Consider the following 20,379-nt stretch of genomic DNA (forward strand, 5'->3'; position numbering starts at 1 on the left):
TCTTATTAATGTGGCCTTTTTCAGTTTTTGTCAATTCGTAATCTGAATTGTTGGAAAAAAGTTTCGATTCTTTGACATTCGGGTTCTTCCCGATTATGCATAATTAAAGCTTACTCGATGTGTAAATGTCATCATGGTATATAACAGAATTGTTATTTTTAGTCAAAACTTAATTTAATTGTGCAGTTTGAGCATGAGAGGAATAGTTATTTTGGATGAAAATTCAGTCCCATCACATTTTCATCAACATGCTCTTTCATAAAGAATAGAAAAGGTTATGGTATTTTTAAACCTGTCAGTAAATAAAGCTTCTTTAATTATAGGTTGATTAAATTGATGGCGATACCCTAACTTTTCTGAAGCATCACATCTTATTTTCAAAATAGGGTGGTGCTTAATTAATGCACAGGTGTATATTTCCAACCTTCTGATGACTTGCCTATTTCAGATCTAGATTGAGGTTCGTTCTTTAAAACGTCTGCTTCAGTGTCACGCTCCCCGTGTTGCACAATATATGAATTTATGTACTGTAAAACACAAGTATGTTAATAAGTTTCACATTCTTTGCGTGACAGTGTTTAGTGACAAGCCAAGCGAACCAAACAAGACAGGTTCCCCAAATGTGGGGTACTCAAGTCGCTGAGAGTGTTTTCAAATGAATTATGTTTAAGTACTTCCACATGAGGCGCCTCCGTTGTATTTGAAACGCGATATCAATCTGACCGTCGTGTGCCCGCGTGTGTCATGTGTACGCTCATTTCACACTGTCACAACGCCTTACAGTTGCCCTCCATTTGTGAACAAACCTTTCTCAGTTTAACCAATTGGCACACCGGAAGTGGCTTCCACATACATGCGCATATATGTCAATTATAAATTAAGGGATATAATTGACATGCACGGCGGTACGAAACCCCGTACCGAGCGTAATACTAACTCGTCTTTATAACAGGCACGCCAAAGAAATAAAGGTGAAAAGTTCATTCTTTCTGTCCACATGTCCTAATTGGTTGAACAGAATGAAAACCTGTGCCTCCACCAAAATATAGGACAATTGAAAATTGTGCTGGTGAGCAGATTAACTCTTGTGTAAATCCATTTGTCGCTTTACAGAATAGAGTAACTGTATAATAGGCCTTAGTTGTGTTTGAATGAGCCACACAAGAACAAATATTTGTCGCTGACAAGGAATCTTTTAGCTCCTTATTATGCCCCCATTTTACTGGGCTATGTCCAATCAAGACTACCCCGACTAGTGCCGATTCGTCACCTACGATGTTATCGTTCTCAATCGGCCAGTTTTTGTTTATATTTTCCTTTTCTACGCAGTATCTACGGTAAAACTACGTAATAGACGATGAAGAGACTGTAGACTTACGTATAAATGCCGATAACACTGCGATTGAGCACCTGTTGTTGATACGGTTTCACCCGGTATTGGCCGATTGGCTACGTTTAAATCAGGTTTCTGCTGCGATATATCTACGATTCAGTCCCGATTCCTCACGATGCTCGCCGACACAGGCTTACGATATCGAAGACTAATTGCCGTAAATGCCGAGTACACGCGAAGAATACAGATCGACGCCGAGTAAAGTACGTATAATTGCCGAGTAAGACACGTAAAATCGGCCTCCAAACCACAAAATGGTCCCGATTCTGGGCTATAAAAGCTGACGATGACAGCCGATTCTTATTATCTAGCAAATCATGCTCACAGCTGCACAACTACTTCTTCCGCTGCAACAACATATGGAGATAGATCTATATCAATACAGAAGGAATCAGGCACCAAAAAAAAACAAAAACGGTTTTGGGTACGTCCGCGGTTGAGGCTGGAAAGAAGATTGAACTTTGGAAACTATGACAATCTCCTATCTGAACTCAGATTCGAAGACACGCCTTCTTTCTTCAACTATCTGCGAATGCCTCCTGATATGTTTGATGAACTGCTTAATTCCCTGTCTCCCAGACTTACCAACAGAAGACACCAACTTCAGGAAAGCTCTGCACCCTGGTCTGAAGTTGGCAGTTTTACCATAAGGCCCCTAGCCTCTGGAGAGAAGTACCCCTCCCTCTCCTATCACTTCAGAGTATCAAGACACACCATAGCCATCTTTCTCCCAGAGGTGTGCCAAGCCATCGTAGACCACTACAAGGATACAGTAAGTGCATGCCCTGTCACTCAAGGGGATTGGAAGACCATCTGTCTGGAATTCGAGCAGAGATGGAATCTCCCTCATGCTGTTGGTGCCCTCGATGGAAAACACATCGCGATTCGTAAGCCACCTGATAGTGGAAGCCTCTACCACAACTACAAGGGTTTCTTCTCCATTGTCCTGGTTGGCCCTTGTAGATGCTAATTACAGATTTCTATGGGTGGACGTCGGAGGCCTGGGTCATATGTCAGATGCACAAATCTTCAATGCCTCACAGTTGAAAGAGCGTATAGAAGATGGCCGCATATGCTTCCCCGAACCTGAACCATTGCCAAATGATGATCTGGATACGCCTTACTTCATACTTGCAGATGATGCATTTGCCCTTCGTCAATATCTAATGAAACCCTACTCAAGAAGAGGTCTGTCAGAAGCCGAACTGATTACCACTATAGGATCTCCAGAGCAAGAAGAGTCGTGGAGAATGCCTTTGGTATTCTTGCAAACCGATGGCAATTTCTTCTCAACACTTCGCATTAGGGTCCAGATGTGGTTATGATTATGGTTGAATCTGCCGTGTGCGTCCTGGCTGTCATCTGGTGGTGGGGTGGGTGATCTCACCCTCTCCCTGTTGGCTGTTCTCTTTGTTCTTGCCATGTTTCCATTACAGCAGTTGAAATTGGAGTGATGTTGACTTCGATCGCCAGTGCTGTTATACCTTTTCTGTCAGTCTGATGTGAATCATGCAAGTCGTGAGTAAAGCGTGAACATTACGAACGTGGACTGTCAATAACGAATCGTTATATGTTATGTGACATAGTTGAATTTCTAACGTCGATGTTACAGGATATACGTGAGTTGACCGGCTAACGTGACAGTACATGTTGTACAAGACAAATCTCATGGATAACAACTTCTTGATTTATTTTTCACAACGTTTCTGGGCTAGTTCTTGCCCCTTCTTCAGGTGGATGATGGCGATAGTGAACAGTACAGTATATATATATATAGAAGCCAGATATGTAAATTGAGTATATACAAGTGCAAGGGGAAAAGGAGATATTATTAAGTATGTACAAACAATGCAGTAAGATCAAAAGAGCAGAATACAATGATAGGGTATGTTTACATAGCAGGGTGGTTAAAGCAGAGATTTGTCTTGTATTACTACACCAACATCTAAATGCCTTTGAACAATTTCAGTACATGTTTTAGTTGAAATCGAAGCTCTACTAACAGGACACAGGCCGTTATGGTGTGAATGCCAGATGACCTCACCGTTAACGTCCTACAGTGATAGTCAGTTATTCGTGGAATGTATGGCAATATACGTCAATGTAATCTCAGTACCTATGATCTCTATAGAGTGTTGTTATGTCGTTGTGGTTCTGTGTTTGTTCCGAGTCATTGTTGTCACATCCTTTTATCTCTGGTGCACATCACATATTCTCCAAGTAGTCAACTCCGGGAAAAGGAATAACTTGGATCAAGCTTAAGATACCGGAGGCGAATACCAGACTGACAAACACGGACTGAAGATATCCCTCTTTATATAGGATCGCCACCTAGCGACCAAGTTACTACCGTTTGTCTCCCCATTAATCCTAGGTGATGACCCCTCGTTTCGCTGCTTATGGCAATGGCACACCAACCTATTTCAAGTCAAAGGTTGTCTGTAACATATGTAGGTGAGTGCTGGTCTTGTCATTGAGCAACAGGATAATGTAGATCCTTACACTGTCAGCTGGCTGAGTGGGTTAACCTATTTGGTCACGTGGACAAGGCCCTCGACCGTAGGAACAAAAGGTCCGTGGTTAGAGGCCCGTGAATATCCGGCTTAGCACTGGTATTCAGCGACGCATGCTTCTTGTAAGGGGCGACTGACAGGACAAAGTGGTCAGACTCACTGATTTGGTTGATACATGTCAGTCACTAGATTGTCCGGTCCAGACATATTTACACATCGTAGCCATATACTGTACTGAGCTGGAACATTGCTGAGTTCGGTGTTAAATGACAAACAAACAAATCTGTGGTTCGTATTTTTATGGCCGCTACACAGACATGGCTAGTCCATTATATCTTTATCCTATGATGGTTCATATTCGATTTTCCAATGTGTTCTATATGCCTTCGACAATATTACATATAAACTGCCTTTGAAAATCGAGGATGGGCTGAGGGTAAGACTGCGAGTGGAAACACCGGCATGGACGGGTAAGGACAAACAATGTTCTCCACTCATGTAGTATGATTGTAAATATCGTGACATCGTAAAACAAGCAACATACTTTCGAAGAGCTTTTATATTTACAAAATATCCAGTAAACAGTCATTTGTTTTAACAACAACTATCCATCCATCAAATATCATTGGATAAAATAGGTGCAGTCGAAAGAGAAAATAAGTCCTATGGCTTCGTAAAAGTAGACTAAATATAGAAGTGTGACGTCACTTCATTGTACATTTCACACGTGATGATAACACACTCCTAAACCGCATGTACTGATTACTGACGAGAGTGGCATGTGCTACCTCAATGCGGAATGGTACTGTTACAGCACGTGTTCTTCACGTGATCCTGAAGAAGATACACAACTTTTAGATAACTTCCACGCGAAACTGTACTGACCTATTATAATACCCACATCTTTGAAATTAAAAAAAACACAAACAAAATGTTCCACATTTTTATTTAAGTGTGTGCTTCATGTGAAGAAATCCCAAATCGTGTGCAGGAGAACATCCCTAAGCGCTGAAATAACAACAAAAACAGTTAGTGAGTATACCTTTCTGGTCCATGTGATATACGGGGGGTGACTTAATATAACGGTACGCGTGGAGGATATTATGTATATACAGTATATAGAGGTATTATGTAGATATAATAGTATATACACTTGATGTTAATGGAATATACAGACAATATACCAGTACATACGGACGTGTAGTGTGATGTAGATATAAGTGCTGGTTAGTGAGTGAGTGAGTGGATTTATTTTTGCGCCGCTTTTAGCAATGTTCCAGCAATATCAGAGTGGGAGACACCAAAAGTGGACTTCACACATTTTACCCATGTAAAATCGAATCCGAGTCTTTGGCGTGACGAGCATAAGCTTTAACCACTAGGCTACCCCACCGCCCCTTGCATGGTAGAGAAGGGAGGGGACATTAAGAGAAAGTAAAGAAATGGATGATAGGAAGAGGGGAAATGGGGAAGAGCCCAAACAGGGGGTATTGAGACAGGCGGTAGAGAGAGGGATAGAGAGAGTCAGAGAGTGAGTGAGTGCGGGAAAATGGTTTTACGCGTCTGTTGGCAATATCAGGACGGGGAACCAGACAAAGGCTTCACACATTGAGGCAACAGGGGAACAGAAAGCGTGGCCGAGAATTACTAGGTGACCAGTATGAAACTCACTTTGGGCAGGTACAGACGTCATTGTGATGGTCACAGTGGGCTCCATGTGCGCAGGAAGAACACTCAGCAGCGCAGAAGTCGTGTCCACCATGTGCCTCGTTCTTACAGGAGCCCGCACACTGCTGGCCACTCACCTCGCCTGGTGAACATTCAGGGACGGCGTTAAAGGTGTCATTTAATAAGAATAGATTACAGATCACCACTCTCAGAGACAGTTAACCCTTTAGCGAATACGGCCAGATATTTCTTTCTTATGAACACAAGCGAATGTCTAGTTGAGAAATGGTTTAAACATGATTTCATACCAAAACAATCGTATTTTATTGTCTTTTCTGATATGCTTAAGTTGTGAAAATTAAGTCTAGGCTAATTACAGACTTCTTTCCAAACTAAAGCTAAGATGACTGACATGATTGCATTTTCTATTGCAGCTGTTTACACTAAGTATAGTTCCTAACACACGGCCGGTAACGTTGATACCAATACAGAATGCATACAAACTTGTATTAAATAAGAATAAATTGTACAAAAGAAAGAAGAAAACTCTGACATACATACAACCGAAGTGGTTATTCACTTAGGTTCCCCGGTCACATGCACGCACGCAGGCACGCAAGCACATTCGTGTACACGCACGCACACACACACACACACACACACACACACACACACAGACGCATTGAAAATCCAAGCTGCTTAAATCTGCGATACACCCAATTGACACCACTTTATCACTTTTCTCGGAGCTGCTTACCTGTGTTGAGGGTGAAGACTGCAATGACCAGGAGAAGAGCGAGATACTTCATGTTGTCTGTTAGTGGGTATGGCGTCTTGGACAGCAACCGGGGCTTATATAGTTGACGTGACGTGTGGGAATACAGTGGCAGCAAGATAATCAGAAGTTGTGCTTTAGAACGGAGACACAAGTTTGAACACCGGTACTCTATCTACAGACATCTGTTGGAACAGAACAGAACTTTATCTCAACGCTCAATCTCTCTACCACACTAGATGTACAGGATAATGGCATTCCTCTCACATATCGTGTACAACTTTCAAAAACTCCAGTTCTGTTATCATGGAGCTCAAACAAAATATATAAAAGTTTTTAACCGGACAAAACAAACTATAACTGATCAATAAAAATATGCTATATTCCGCGAAACTATTTCGCACAGTGCATTCACACTATACTGGTCATTTGGTCTGGAATACTTTGACACAGTTGCTGACGTCAACAAGTCGCCGGTCCCTGGCCGCTGCTCACAAACAGCCAGCCACAAAGAATTCACCCCTCAGCCAGGGCGGCTACTGAGCTTCCCAGTCACTCTGATAATGTCTCCACCCAGGGCGACTACCAAGCTACCCAACCACCGTGATAATGTCTTCACCCTGGGCGACTACCAACCTACCCAACCACCCTGATAATGTCTTCACCCAGGGCGACTACCAACATACCCAACCACCCTGATAATGTCTTCACCCAGGGCGACTACCAACCTACCCAGTCACCCTGATAATGTCTCCACCCTGGGCAACTACCATGCAACCCAACCACCCTGATAATGTCTTCAGGGCAACTACCAAGCTACCCAACCACCCTGATAATGTCTTCACCCTTCAGGGCGACTACCAAGCTGCCCAACCACCCTGATAATGTCTTCACCCAGGGCAACTACCAAGCTACCCAACCACCCTGATAAATGTCTTCTCACCCAGGGCGACTTCACCCAGGGCGACTACCAACCTACCCAGTCACCCTGATAATGTCTCCACCCAGGGCAACTACCAAGCTACCCAACCACCCTGATAATGTCTTCACCCAGGGCAACTACCAAGCTACCCAACCACCCTGATAATGTCTTCACCCAGGGCAACTACCAAGCTACCCAACCACCCTGATAATGTCTTCACCCAGGGCAACTACCAAGCTACCCAACCACCCTGATAATGTCTTCACCCAGGGCGACTACCAAGCTACCCGACCACCCTGATAATGTCTTCACCCATGGCAACTACCAAGCTACCCGACCACCCTGATAATGGCTACACCCTGGGCGACTACCAAGCTACCCAACCACCCTGAAAATGGCCCCACCCAGGGCGACTACCAAGCTACCCAGTCACCCTGATAATAACTCTACCCAATGAAATCACCAAGCGACCGGACCACCCTGATAATATCTACACTCGCTTTTTGGTTTCGGTGGCGACTTCAACGGTACCTCACACGTTGTCCTCTCAACAACTACTGCACGGTAAGCTTTTCGGTATCTGCTAATACTTACAGGCAGACTTGACACCTAGAAGTGAGAACTCTGAACATTATATAGGGAACTGTCATTAAGTGTTCCCTCTGTAGCTTTAATCAGGACCAATTTGCCACAGTAGTGACTGGAATATTATGAGAATTAAGGACTGACTGTGTTTTTATTTTCGGTTCATTGACATATGAATTAAATTATATTTTCGTTGTGGTCATTGTAATTCCTGCATTCGGAATGTAAAGCAATTTTTACCATTACTGTTTGTCGGAGAATCCCATATACAGACCTGAGAATTCCCTTTCCGTCTACCAGTATCATTCGTTCACAGTACATTTTAGCGATATATTCATGCATGTTCGGTTTTACGCTCGTCTGGTTTAAACGAATGACACAAGAAGCCCATTGACAGTGGCGACCAGTGCTTGTTTCATCCTCTCGACCAGGCACGGTAACCTCAAGTACAGAATTACGACGGTTCTGAGAAGTTACTTCAGTCAGTAAACCAAGGAGGGTAACAGGTTAACAACACCAGGGAGAGTACGTTCCAACGGGCGTAATATCCGGGCTCTTCATTAATTAGCCCGGACCTGTTGTAAACCGAATGCTGATGGGTGTTCTGTGCTTCTTCCAACACAGACTGTAATTCAACCTTAATTAAATGTACATCTAGTTCGAGTCTGTTTGCGTTTCAGTGACTTGAGCCACGCTCTAAAATAAATGAAAGAAATAGGGGTTGGAGCCGCAAGTCGCTGAGCAGAAATACTTTCTTCGATTGTATTTATGTGAATGTGCTTCCAGAGGCCCCCTCGTTGTATTAAATTGTGCTGACAATCTGGCCGTCGTTACTTCACACAATCACAAGCATTACAGCAGTTGCCCTCCAGTTGTCTAACATGGACGTTACAGGATATAGCTGACTGTCTAACATGGACGTTACAGGATATAGCTGACTGTCTAACATGGACGTTATAGGATATAGCTGACTGTCTAACATGGACGTTACAGGATATAGCTGACTGTCTAACATGGACGTTACAGGATATAGCTGACTGTCTAACATGGACGTTACAGGATATAGCTGACTGTCTAACATGGACGTTACAGGATATAGCTGACTGTCTAACATGGACGTTACAGGATATAGCTTACTCTCTAACATGGACGTTACAGGATATAGCTGCCTGTCTAACATGGACGTTACAGGATATAGCTGGCTGTTATAGGTTATATATAGCTGGCTTAACATGGACGTTACAAGGTATAGCTTGCTATCTAACGTGCACATTATAGGATATTGCTGGCTGTCTAACATGGACGTTACAGGATATAGCTGGCTGTCTAAAATGGACGTACAGGATATAGCTGACTCTCTAACGTGGACGTTACTGGATATAGTTGACTGTCTAACATGTACGTTACAGGATATAACTGGCTGTCTAACGTGCACGTTATAGGATACAGCTGGCTGTCTAACGTGCTTGTTATGGGATATAGCTGGCTTTCTAACATGGACGTTACAAGATATGGCTGACTGTCTAACATGGTCGTTACAGGATATAGTTGACTCTCTTACATTGACGTTACAGGATATTGTAACAGTAGGCAGTCTAACATGGTCGTTACAGGATATATTTGACTGTCTAACATGGACGTTACAGGATATAGCTGACTGTCTAACATGGACGTTACAGGATATAGCTGACTGTCTAACATGGCCGTTACAGGATATAGCTGGCTGTCTAACATGGACGTTATAGGATATAGCAGACTGTCTAACATGGTCGTAACAGGATATAGCTGGCTGTCTAACATGGACATTACAGGATATAGTTGACTGTCTAACATGGACGTTACAGGATATAGCTGGCTGTCTAACATGGTAGTTACAGGATATAGCTGGCTGTCTAACATGGACGTTACAGGATATAGCTGGCTATCTAACGTGCACATTATAGGATATTGCTGGCTGTCTAACATGGACGTTACAGGATATAGCTGGCTGTCTAAAATGGACGTACAGGATATAGCTGACTCTCTAACGTGGACGTTACTGGATATAGTTGACTGTCTAACATGCACGTTATAGGATATAACTGGCTGTCTAACGTGCTTGTTATGGGATATAGCTGGCTTTCTAACATGGACGTTACAAGATATGGCTGACTGTCTGACGTGGACGATACAGGATATAGTTGACTGTCTAACATGGTCGTTACAGAATATAGTTGACTCTCTTACATTGACGTTACAGGATATCGTAACAGCAGGCTGTCTAACATGGACGTTACAGGATATATTTGACTGTGTAACATGGATGTTACAGGATATATTTGACTGTCTAACATGGACGTTACAGTTTATATGTGACTGTCTAACATGGCCGTTACAGGATATAGCTGGCTGTCTAACATGAAGGTTATAGTATATAGCTGGCTGTCTAACATGGACGTTACAGTATATAGCTGACTGTCTAACATGGTCGTAACAGGATTTAGCTGGCTGTCTAACAAGGACGTTACAGGATATATTTGACTGTCTAACATGGCCGTTACAGGATATGGCTGGCTGTCTAAATCGGAGGTTATAGTATATAGCTGGCTGTCTAACATGGACGTTATAGCTTACAGCAGAGTGTCTAACATGGTCGTAACAGGATTTAGCTGGCTGTCTAACATGGCCGTTACAGGATATGGCTGGCTGTCTAATATGGAGGTTATAGTACATGTATATAGCTGGCTGTCTAACATGGACGTTATAGTTTACAGCAGACTGTCTAACATAGTCGTAACAGGATTTAGCTGGCTGTCTAACATGGACATTACAGGATATGGCTGGCTGTCTAACATGGCCGTTACAGGATATAGCTGGCTGTCTAACATGGACGTTATAGTTTACAGCAGACTGTCTAACATAGTCGTAACAGGATTTAGCTGGCTGTCTAACATGGACATTACAGGATATGGCTGGCTGTCAAACATGGTAGTTACAGGATATAGCTGACTGTCTGACGTGGACGATACAGGATATAGTTGACTGTCTAACATGGTCGTTACAGGATATAGTTGACTCTCTTACATTGACGTTACAGGATATCGTAACAGCAGGCTGTCTAACATGGACGTTACAGGATATATTTGACTGTGTAACATGGATGTTACAGGATATATTTGACTGTCTAACATGGCCGTTACAGGATATGGCTGGCTGTCTAAATCGGAGGTTATAGTATATAGCTGGCTGTCTAACATGGACGTTATAGCTTACAGCAGAGTGTCTAACATGGTCGTAACAGGATTTAGCTGGCTGTCTAACATGGCCGTTACAGGATATGGCTGGCTGTCTAATATGGAGGTTATAGTACATGTATATAGCTGGCTGTCTAACATGGACGTTATAGTTTACAGCAGACTGTCTAACATAGTCGTAACAGGATTTAGCTGGCTGTCTAACATGGACATTACAGGATATGGCTGGCTGTCTAACATGGCCGTTACAGGATATAGCTGGCTGTCTAACATGGACGTTATAGTTTACAGCAGACTGTCTAACATAGTCGTAACAGGATTTAGCTGGCTGTCTAACATGGACATTACAGGATATGGCTGGCTGTCAAACATGGTAGTTACAGGATATAGCTGACTGTCTTACATGGACGTTACAGAGTATAGCTGACTGTCTAACGTGGACGTTATATGATATAGCTCACTCTCCCACGTGGACGTTACAGGATATATCTGACTGTCAAACATGGACGTTACATGATATAGCTCACTGTCCCACGTGGACGTGGTGTGAATGCCAGATGATCTCGCCGTTAACATCTTACATTGACAGTCAATATATTCTTTATTTCCTCCAACTGAATGAAGATTACAATATGCAGTGATAATATACTTTACGTTAAATAATTAAGATTGGTTAGTGATAAAGTCAAAAATTGTTCATATACAGACAAGTGTTTTAGTAAGTATCGCCAATTCCTTATTAATTATTACATAAATTATTATTTTTCCAACACATCTCTTTCTAGTTCCATGATACACTCTATTGGACATCCACCAAGTGAAGATGCAAGAATAACATCATCGTCTTGATCCCAGATCATAACAAAAGTTTCTACATCCAGAATACCGCATATTGAGTTAAACAGGTCATTTCGGTCATTCATATTGTTATGAGAGTGTAGTTTGTTGTAATTTGTAATATCACATTGATTAAGTGATAATTACTATGGGTCACAATGTTTAAAGTTTTGAGTGTGGGTTTTGGCTCGCATCTCGCATCATATATGTTCAATGGCAACAGTATATTAGCGGTAGGCCTTTTTGATAGCACTTCAGAGTTGCCTCCCTTGACTGGCTTTATTTTGTTTTTACTTCCGGTCGTATGTTCAAGAAAATCGTCTAATGTTCTGAGAGGTGTGAGGACAGGTTCAAATTCTTCTGACAGACAGTCACATTCTTTTCAGTCTAAGCTTAAAACTTCTTTGATTGGCATTCTAGAACTTGGGTTGACTATTTTTATGGATATATAACTTCTGTCGAGTCTTTAGCGAACTCGGGTGTTTTGCTTCAGGGTATAGGTGGCAATTCTTCTGCTCCTCTCCATTTTGTGAATTTGACTTCAGATCTGATTTCTGGCAAGGTGAAAGTTCTTGACTCTCTCCCAGTTCCGGGTGTCGATTTGTTGATCGGTAATGATCTTATGGGGGCCAAAGGTGGTGCTGATCCCATTGTCACTGTTTCTCCGGAGAGTTCAGTTAATACAGAAAAGTGGGAGGAATAATTTCCGGGTATTTTTCCTTCTTGTGCAGTGACTTGTTCAATGTCGAAAGGCATTTCTTCCAAGACTTCTTTGCCGAATGATTCCATTTATGATTTGTCAGGTACCTTCATGGATCATTCTTTTCATGAGGCAGAGGCTGATGACTTATCTTCAAAGAGTAGTAACTCTTCAGGTCTTCTTTATAAGTCTGATAGTTTGTCAGGTGGTGATCACATTCTTTCAAGAGAGCAGTTTATTAGTTTGCCGGTTGAAGATGTTGAGTTGAATTATGACAGGAAGTCAAAAGAGAGAAATTTCATTTGTGGTGAGAAAGTGTTAGTCTAACTTCCCATTCCTGGTCAACCACTGAGAGCTAGATATCAAGGTCCATATGTTGTTGACAAAAAGGTTAGCAACAGAGACTATGTCGTCTTGACGTCTGGCCGTCATAAGCAAAAGAGATTGTGTCATGTAAACATGATTAAGAAATACCATGACAGGTTAGAAACCAAACAGGTCAATTGTATTGCCACACTTTCTCCAGTTACTGATTGTACTAAAGACCCGCTGTCATATAGCTGGAATATTGCTGAGTGCAGCGTAAAACTAAACTCACTCACTCACTAAAGACAATGATGAACATGTTGACAATGTTGATGGTGTTAGCAATGTGAAGTTTCATGACCTTAGTGATAATGTTTCACCAAAGTTAAGAAGTTATGATGTGTTAGCTCACCTTGATGACCTTTAAACTATCACATTTATCCCCTGAGCAGAAGGTTCAAATGTCAGATTTGATTCACGAGTTCTCTCACTTATTTCCTGATGTGCCTGGTCGAACTAATATTGTTAGCTATGATATAGATGTAGGTGATGCTGTGCCTGTAAAACAACATCCATATCGCATGAATCCTGTGAAACGTGAAATTCTGCGGAAAGAAGTGAAATACATACTGGACAATGACATTATTGAACCCAGTGACAGTCAGTGGAGTTCACCATGTGTTCTTGTGTTGAAGAGTGATGGAGGTGGTTGGTGCTGCTGTGCTGACATGAAAGCTGTCAATACACTCTCACGAACTGATTCTTATCCAATTCCGAGAGTGTACGATTGCATTGATCGCATTGGTCAAGCTAGATATATAAGTAAGTTTGACTTATTGAAGGGCTTCTGGCAGATTCCACTCACAGACCGTGCAAGAAAATGTCAGCATTCGCTACACCAGATGGAGTGTATCAATACAAAGTGATGCCGTTTTTGTCTGAAGAACGCACCAGGAACGTTCCAGAGACTCGTCAACCATGCCACATCTGGTCTTGATAGTGTCAAAGCTTACATGGATGATGTCATCAATTACGACATGGAGTGGGAAGACCAACTGAAGAGAACTCGTGTTAAGTTACAAATTGATGCAAGTGATGTAGGTGCAGGTGCTGTCCTGATTCAAGAGGATGATTCAGGAATTGATCACCCAGTTTGTTATTTTTCCAAGAAATTTGACAAGCATCAAAAACATTATTATACTACCATTGAGAAAGAGACATTAGGTATTTTGCTAACTTTGCAGCATTTTGAAGTGTACCTAGGTGCCACTACGTTTCCAATTGAAGTGTTCACTGATAACAATCCCTTGACTTTTCACAAAATGAAGAACCAGAATCAAAGACTCATGAGGTGGAGTTTGACCTTGCAAGGGTTCAATCTTGTGATTAGGCACATTAAAGGCAAAGACAAGGTTTGTGCTGATGCACTTTCCAGGTTGTAAATGTGTAATGATTTGATGATGCTGTATGTTTGTATCTGCATTATATCATAGTAATTCTGCAAGATGTTTTTCATGTTATTCGTATCATTACGCGTCATCTTAAGGTTAGTTATCTTGCTACTGTAACAGAACGTTTCTGTGAAACTTTCGTTTCCTTGAGGGGGAGAGTGTTAGGAGAGTGTGTTTTTTGTAACTGGCTTTATTTTGTTTTGACTTCCGGTCGTTTGTTCGAGAAATTCGCCTAATGTTCTGAGAGAATAATGAGGGAGCCTAGCTTTGCTAGAATGCTCGAGAACTGTGTAAGAGCTATGTAAAGGCTAGTTGTTGTGTAGTGCGACACGTGTCTTATTACATGACTGGAGTTATACACATCTGTCTGCCATCATCATCAGAGTGATCGTGCTTGCCTGTATTCATCTGTGTCATTATAAACAACAATCAGTATATCTGCTCTCACTGTAAAAGTCAAGACTCTGTTGCGTTATTACTTTATATTTGTTACCCAATATTTTAGATTTGTGACTCAATTGCATTGTACTAGAAATCGGTATTGTCATTCATTGTAGTTTGTTCATTGTTTATCCAATATATTATTGAATATTTTAGACTTGTCTGTGTTCTATTTTGCTGGTTCAAAGGGGACTTTTAAACCTTTTGTCACGGCAAATTATTAACCATAACAATATTAATGGTACATGACATAAACACGTGCTTTACAATATCATTGGCGACAGTTTTACAATAACATTCTCTTGAGAAAATTTCAGCTGACCCATAGAATACAAGTCTTGCAATAACTGTTCATTCTTCTCTGCGCTAGCATCCAGAGATAGTGTTCATTACTGCATCGTATATTGATATAATGAATGAATGAATGAATACTCTTTATTTCCCCCAATAATTTGGAGAGTACATTACATTATATTACTTGTCAGTCGCACTGACAATAGAAACATACATATGACAAGGAAACAGGGATTTTACAACAAAGAGAAATATGAAGAGCTGTATATATATGGTGTGTGACATAATTTCACGGATATAATATACACCTTAAGTTCCATGAGCTGATATTTTTAGCCACATGCTCATGAATGTTGCCTAGCTGTCAAGTGTCATATCATGGACCACATCTGTAATGGCATCGAGATATTTCAGGACCTTAGCTTCATCACTAGCAGTGTCCTCGAGGCTTTCACAGTAAAGCAATTGATGCTTAACAATGTCCTCACTTTCGCAGTCACAGAGCAGACATTGTCCCGATGGTACAGGTAATATGCCGAGCTTAACAAGGGCATAAACAGGAGAAGATGATATACCATACCATACACACAGATTCCAGAGACGATGTGGAGCAAGCTGGGTGTGAATATCACTAAACCTATGCATATCATGACGTTGTTGCAAAGTGTTTCTCCATTTAATATTTTCAAATCTACAAAAGATTCGTTGGACTGTGCTTTCCCATATACTTTTACATGGGAATTCTCCGGTTTTGATAAATTTGTCTAGTACGCCTGATAATCCATACTTCTTGGCTACATTTAGTAGATCATGTGTTATGGATCTGGTACTACGTGTGGTAGTGGCGACATACTGGAACAGTCTCAGATAGAAGATCGGCTTCACAATGGTTGTGTCGGCTGCTCTACACAGAGTCGTCCTAGGAAGAGAAGCTTCATCTTGTCTATTCTGCCCATTGTCCATAATCCAAGGACCTGGATTGTAGCAGCCGTAGACGACCTCCTGTGGAGATTCTGGGCTCGCCGCGCAAAGTACCGTTGCAAAGTTTCCATTTCGTTGATTTCACAATTGCTAATATTTGGCCAGAGTTCACATGCATAGAAAGCAGATTGGAAGATTACTCTTTGCCAGATATTCGAAGAAGATATTGGGCTCAATCCTCCAGTTCTGAGGCCAACTTGTATGAATCGGCAATGTCACGGCTCAAATTTTGAAGACAGATCTATTGCATTGTCTTCTGTCGTTGATGAAAGACAAGACACAGCTGTTACTGGCGTTATATGTCAGTCACAAGCGGAGGGCATACTGTTAGATAGCATCAAGGGACATGTTCAGTCCATGTGCAGTAGTACTGGCAACAGTAGTGTCATCAGTCAGTAATACTGAGGGGATGTGCTGCTTACCAACAATTAGCCCGTATTGTAAATCATCAAGTTGAGATATCAGGTCATTGATATAGACTAGGAATACCCATGCTGAGAGCACACGACCTTGTCCTACTCCTTGTTGGACATTGAACAAATCACTCGTTTCACCATTGTATACAACACAGGCACTTGCTTCTTGATACGACTGACGGATGATATGCCATACACGGCCTTTCACACCAAGATTGAATAGTTTCAACAACATGCCATATCCCATGGAGGGCCTTTTCGTTGTCAAGAAAGGCAACAAGGACATTTGAGTGTCTATCTCGATAATATGAAATAGTCTCCTTTAATACATATGTGGCTACACTGGCTCCATGCTCTTTCTGGAATCCACACTGGAGGCGATGTGGGAAATCAGGATTTACAGTTTTGATGTAGGATTCCAGTCTGTCAAGCAACAGTCTCTCAAACACCTGTCCAGTCACAGATGTGAGAGTGATACCGTGATAATTAGCTGGGTTGCGTTTATCCTTGTTATTTCCTTTATGTATTGGAATAATAGTTCCAGCTCTCATCATAACAGGCGTGTGACAGGAGCTGACGATCATATTATAGAGGTGGGCCAGGTGTCTAAACAGAAGAACATAATGGAGCATAATATTCGGCATAATGGCGATGCTCTTGCAATAATACAGTCAGGTCCCGAGACTTATTCTTTTTCAGCTTCTTCGTTTCCTCATAAAAGTCCTTGTCGAACTCAGGCTTGTTGAGAGGTGACAGCAGATCCCCATAGTAATCAGACCACATTTCCTCGGGTGTGCTAGCTGTCTTGTCGTTATAATGAAGGGATGTGCCTGTTACGATAATCTTCCTCTGTTTCGTGACAGTTCTATGAAATTCAGCAATGTCCACTTCACAGGCACAGTTCAGCTCTGTATACTTGTGTCTGTTCAAATCCTTTTCTGCTTTTCGTTTCTGTCGGCGGAAGTCGCATTTCGCTGCTTTATATTGCTTGTTAGAGTCATGCTAATCTCCTCTAGGTTTACCTTCAGATACCCATTGTCGTCTGGCCTGATGCATCTGGTAGTGGTAGTAACCAAGACCGGAGTCTCTCCAATAGGGTTTGAGGTATGGCATGTAGTATCCTATTGGAATGTACATCGCTGTTGACGTGTGGAGATAGCTTACTATGGCATCAAAATAATATTCTACCATCTCGCTAATAGCATGTGTTAAGTCTGGTAGGGTGTCACCAAGTAGTTTGTCAACTTCAGATGAGAACATCCTCAGTTCGATGTCATTAGCTTTCTGCCATTTGTAGGTTGGAGGAGTCCATAGCTTTTGGTCTGTTAAGAACGCATAACTAAGGAATGATACACCCACTGGTGAATGATCCGATATCTCATAACCGATCTTGTTATCGTAAAGCGTTGTCAACACAGACGATTGAAGAGCACTTGGTAAGAATATATAATCAATCAGAGATGATTGTGTCCAGCCTTATTGCGCCATGTCTTGAGATGTTTGTGTCCCAGCCTTATAGCGCCATGTCTTGAGATGTTTGTGTCCCAGCCTTATAGCGCCATGTCTTGAGATGTTTGTGTCCCAGTCTTATAGCGCCATGTCTTGAGATGTTTGTGTCCCAGTCTTATAGCGCCATGTCTTGAGATGTTTGTGTCCCAGCCTTATAGCGCCATGTCTTGAGATGTTTGTGTCCCAGCCTTATAGCGCCATGTCTTGAGATGTTTGTGTCCCAGCCTTATAGCGCCATGTCTTGAGATGTTTGTGCCGTGTTTGTAAAGTTTTGTAGTTTTCTAAAATTCTTTAACATCTACTTCTGTTGCTTCCTACATTTCATCAAATCTATTTTTAGATAACTGGTGTTTTGCATGGCGATGTTTCTTACGAAAGCGCCGTTTACTTTCTTTATATGGTGCATAGGCAGCATCGTTTTATCTCTAGCTTCACCATTTGTAGCCAATTGACGGCGACAATCTCGCATTTCTTTATGCAGATTATTAAGACCATCTTTCTTCCAGTAAGGTTTAAGATAGGGCCTAAAGCGTGTGTCCCTCAAGGGTCAGTCCTAGGTCCTTTCTTATTTCTTGTTTATGTCAATGATATTGCTAATGATTTAAACTGCTTCACAAGATTATTTGCTAATGATTCGTCTCTTGGCTTATCTTCTCATGATCGTCTATTCATTAAAAGAAATTTGAATTCAAACTTGGAAAGACTGCGGTCTTGGGCAAAGCGGTGGCTTATAACATATAATCCTGATAAAACTGAGGCAATTATTTTCCCCTTGCAAAAGAATGTTGATGCACTAAATGTCTACTTTAACGGGTTCGTGTCAAAACAGTTAATAATGATAAACATTTGGGATTAACATTTTCAATAGATTGTAAATGGTCTGGCCATATTGATAATATTATAAAAATAACTTCAAAAATGATATCTTCTCTAAGTAAACTCAATTTTTTATTACCGCGCTCTGTATTGAATAGAATTTACGTAATGTTCATAAGACCCCATTTCTAATATGCGTGTGAAGTATGGGATGGATGTGCTCAATGTCAAGCAAATAAATTAGAACAACTGCAATTAGAAGCAGCAAGAATTGTAACAGGTTTACCTACATATACTCATCATGAACATCTGTATTATGAAACTGGTTAGGAATCTTTAGCAGAACGTAGGATAAAGCGCAAATTTCGTCTTTTTTACAAAATACAGAATAATATGGCACCATCGTACCTTATTGATCTTGTTCCTGGGAACGTAGCATCTAAATGTAACTATAATCTTCGTAACTCTGATGATGTCTCACTTCCTTTCTCACGATTGAAATTTTCGTATGATTCGTATTTTCCATCCACAATTAGAATGTGGAATGAACTTCCAGTTGAAGTGAGAAAAAGCGTGTCATTGAATTCTTTTAAATCTAATATTGCTATAAAACATAAAACTGCTCCTCAATACTTTGATTTTGGACCGAGAATCACTAACATCATCCTTACAAAACTACGTTTCATGTGTAGTCAATTGAATTATGATCTATTCCGTGCTGGTATAAGAGATAACCCAAGTTGTTCTTGTGGAAATGTTTGTGAAAATTCTTATCACTACCTATTTGACTGCCAATTACATACGGTACAGAGAACTACCATGATGACTAATTTACGCAGTGTTACCAATGTGAATATAACCTATGAGTTACTATTAAATGGCAATGCAGATCTGACTGTTCACATAAATCAAAACATATTAAAAATTGTTCAAACATATATTTGTCAATCAAAACGATTTTCTTAATTGTTGCAATTGTTCCCCCCTTTCCCATCTGTGTGTTCTTCTCTGTCCATCTTGTAGAATGAATGTACATAATACTATGTAAATGCTACGGAGAGGGTGTTCTAAGTTGTATAACGTGTACCCAATCCTTTTCTCATGAATAAAATATGTTTAAAACAAAAAACAAAGCGTGTGGATGGAATACTACCGGCAGCAGAAGCATATCGATGTAGCATTAGGTCAGTTTCACTTGCTTTCGTCCAGTTTAAGTTCTCTCCATGATAGCACCCAACATGTACAGGAAGAAGTATAGAGACAGTGTTGGTAGGTGATCTGAGATGTTATATGGAATGCTCGTGTCAGCGACATATCCAGTTACACTGCTTAGTGAATCAATGTCTACAAAGACATAGTCAATTAATGTTTTTACTTTGTTACATTTAGTATGGAAAGTGTACCTGGACTCGTCAAGTGGAAACACAGAATAAAGGTGACGTTCGCTTAGAAGTCGTAATAGGCACCTAGCCCTGGGTTTCATATTAATACAATGACTGATATTAGAGTCTCCTAGAATGCATGTTGGGTATTCTTGAG

At 41.2% G+C, this 20,379-nt stretch overlaps 1 long non-coding RNA gene across 3 annotated transcripts in view; it reads right to left on the reverse strand.

The window, feature by feature from the left end:
* Positions 1–4,834: 4,834 nt before the first annotated feature.
* LOC124257435 overlaps positions 4,835–20,379 on the reverse strand; it is a 38,366-nt gene continuing 22,821 nt past the window's right edge. For 2 of the 3 annotated variants that reach the window (XR_006893273.1, XR_006893272.1), the window contains exons 2-4: positions 6,332–6,524; positions 5,578–5,716; positions 4,835–4,914 (exon numbers count right to left, since the gene is read on the reverse strand). This is a non-coding gene — a long non-coding RNA (uncharacterized LOC124257435). Of the gene's footprint in view, positions 4,915–5,577; positions 5,717–6,331; positions 6,533–20,379 lie in introns of those variants that run through there. The other variant, XR_006893271.1, reaches the window with a different exon arrangement.

The sequence above is a fragment of the Haliotis rubra genome, unplaced genomic scaffold (genome assembly GCF_003918875.1).
Source record: "Haliotis rubra isolate DU_JTF1 unplaced genomic scaffold, ASM391887v1 Scf66, whole genome shotgun sequence".
Taxonomy (NCBI): Eukaryota; Metazoa; Mollusca; class Gastropoda; order Lepetellida; family Haliotidae; genus Haliotis; species Haliotis rubra.